At 48.2% G+C, this 2,985-nt stretch overlaps 1 non-coding gene across 1 annotated transcript; it reads left to right on the top strand.

The window, feature by feature from the left end:
- Window positions 1-247: 247 nt before the first annotated feature.
- On the top strand, window positions 248-410 carry LOC148161811 (U1 spliceosomal RNA). The gene has a single exon (XR_015767347.1). It is a non-coding gene; the product is annotated as a U1 spliceosomal RNA (small nuclear RNA).
- Window positions 411-2,985: the final 2,575 nt, after the last annotated feature.

Here is a 2,985-nt window from a genome sequence, read left to right on the forward strand (position 1 = left end):
CTTCACGGACGGGGCGTGTCTGATGCAAACCAGGCAACATGGCGGTGGGGTTCTGCAACTTAGAATTCGTGGGGCTGAGGAGGTAGCAGCGCTGTTGCGTCCATCCTATTCGGAAGCGTCGTGTGGAGGGTGAGGATGCTTGCTACAGGAGTGGGTGCCGAGGGTGTTGGGGTGCGCCTAGGCGAGTGAGCCTGTGTGTCCGGTGGAAGGGGGGTGAGACTGGTGTGGGGCGGAGGCGGAGGGAGTCACACTTACCCGGCAGGGGAGACTCCGGGATCAAGCAGGTGGTTTTCCCAGGGGAGGCCCTTCCATCATACCAGGGACATGCTGACCCCCGCGATTTCCCCGAGTATGGACAACTCCTCTGCATTATTTGTGGCAGTGGCAGTGGGGGGCTGCTTTTGCTCTTTCACCTGTTGTTGGTTGTTTAAGAATAGCCTTTGTTTTCTTATTCATTTTTCTGTTTGTTTGTTTTGTCTTTTCCATGACTTTGGCTGATGACATGGGCTGAAGAGGAAGCTCACTCAGGGGACACCAGGACCCTGAAGAAAACACCTCTGCTTTTAAGGGCTGCTTTCTTGAGAATCTGGGTTTGGCTGTTTCTCAATCAAAAGCATGCAGGACAGTTTCTGTCCACTGGTCATACATCCCACCTTGGCTGTCGGGGTTTTTTCTGTTTTTCGCAGAGCAATTTCTCTGCTTATATTTCCGTATGTGGTTTGCAGTCCCTGATCCAGCAAAGGTGCTTTCTTTTCATTCCCCAGGGAACAGGGGTTTGCATCCCTTCTCCTTCCTCCCTCCCCTCCCCACCTATCCCCCCAGGCACCCTGCAAAGCCTCACCCAATCCCCAGACTCCGTATCCTTGATTAGGCCACTTGGTAGCCTACCTAGTATAGCCTTGCTCCAGAGGACCCTTCCGAGACTAGAGAGGGTCCGGCTTGATGTACTGTTTATTTATTGTAAGTTTATTTGTTGAAGTAATCCCTACACCCAAAGTAGGGATAGGGCTCATGAAGCCAGATGGAGACTCCCCTGCTCTCCTGACTGAGCCAGCCAGATGCCCCCTGACAGGCTTTTAAAGAGGCACCTCTGTCTACTCACAAAGAACCCGCTGGGTTTGGCACCACAGACCTTTCCCAAACAGCAGGTTAGCTCTAGGACAAAGGGCCGTGGGCCTTCTGCAGCTCTTGGGCTCAAGCCAAAACTGTCCCTACTGATGTACCTGCATTGCTTTGTCAAACTGAGCTTGAAGGGGTTTCTGGCTTCAGGCTTTCACCAGAGCTGGTGTTTTTTTCTCTACTCCCTAAAGGCCTCTATTCAGAATCTACAACTGAGGGTCTTCCAACTTTGATTTTCACTTAGGGGAGCCACACCAACTGGGACTCAGCAACGGGTTACTCTTCTGCCAGAAACAATTAAACAAAAGAGCAACAGCGTCACACAAGATGCGCGAAGTGGAGATTTCCAAGATCCTGGGCATCAGGCAAAGGGGACAGCCATCCCGGACACAGGGCAACACAATGGTGAGCAGAGCCCTAGAGCTGCTCAGAGGTACTGGCTCTAGAGAGTTTCCAAGCAAGGCACTGGGGGGAGGGGAACTTGAATAGGAGCCCCATGGAGCTCCTGGAATTGAGGACACTGATCTGAGAGAACCCAGGACTGAGTCTCAGGGAGGACAGAGCTGCAGGAAGTCACCTAGCCAGAGCTGTGGAGGGGCCCTGGGGAGGCATGGACAGCAAGTCAGGGGGTAATCCTTTGCACAGGGCCTGGTGCTCACACGGTGCTGGGAACAGTGCCTGTGTCCAACAGATAGACTAAGCAAAAGTAACCCTCTTAATTTGTGAGGAATAGGGTGGAAGACAGGGGGAGGGCTTGCTACAGTACCTGGAACTCATGGTGAGTCCTCCACGGAGCCCTGCTCTGGGCCACTGAACTATGCATTGAAGCAACAGCAGAAATGTTTCCAAGTAACTTCAGTGCATCCCTGAACAAAGCTCAATATTATAGAAAACACAAAAATATCCAGCAAACAGCAAGGTAACATTCACAGTGTCTGGCGTTCCATCCAACAGTTTGAGGTATGCAGACAAAGGGGGGAAATGAGCCCTCCTGAAGAGATGGATCACTCATCTGAAAATGACCCAGAGCTGACAGCAAGATGGGAATCACCAGAGCACAAGAAAGCATTTGTTCTAACTGCATCCCATTGGTGAAAACATTCAGCAGATACATGGAAAATGTTAAAAAAAAAAAAAAAAAGGACCCAATCTCACATGAAGAGATGAAAACCACAATGTCTGAAAGGAAATGTACTGCAAGGGGCTGATGGTGATTAGGGAAGGCAGAAGAAAAACGTTCAATAGGAATCCAAAAGAATCTGCAGATCCTGCTGTTGCCTTCTGAACCACCTTAACCATTCCAATCCATGAACACAGGATGTCTTTCCACTTGTTGAGGTCTTCCTTAATCTCTTGCAGCAATATTGTGTAGTTTTCAGTGTACAGGTTTTGTGCCTCCTTGACTCAATTATTCTTCGATACCATTCGGGTGGGTGCTGTTGTCCATGGAATCGTTTTCTTAATTGACTTTCCCGGTGTCCATTCCTAGGTTATAGAAACACCTGATTTGTCTGCCTTGTACGCTGCAACTCTGCTGAAATAGGTTATGGACTCTAATAGTCGTGGTTTCTGTGTGTGTGTATTTGGTATTTTTCTGTATACAAGAGTATGTCATTTGCAAATCCAGATACAAATTGTCCCTTGAAGAACCTGGGGGTTAGGGGTACAGAGTCCCACAATTGAAAATCTTTGTATAACATTTGAGTCCCAGAAAACATAGCTACTAATAGCCTACTGAAGTCTTACAGATAACAAAAACGGTTGATTAATACATATTTTGTGTGTTACTTGAATTATGTACTTTATTCTTTCGATACAGTGAGTTAGAGTGAAAATATCATTGAGAAAATCATAAGGAAGAGAAAA

The sequence above is a fragment of the Eumetopias jubatus genome, unplaced genomic scaffold (genome assembly GCF_037043125.1).
Source record: "Eumetopias jubatus isolate StellerSeaLion01/CBP00866 unplaced genomic scaffold, mEumJub1_p1.0 scaffold_54, whole genome shotgun sequence".
NCBI classification, from domain to species: Eukaryota; Metazoa; Chordata; class Mammalia; order Carnivora; family Otariidae; genus Eumetopias; species Eumetopias jubatus.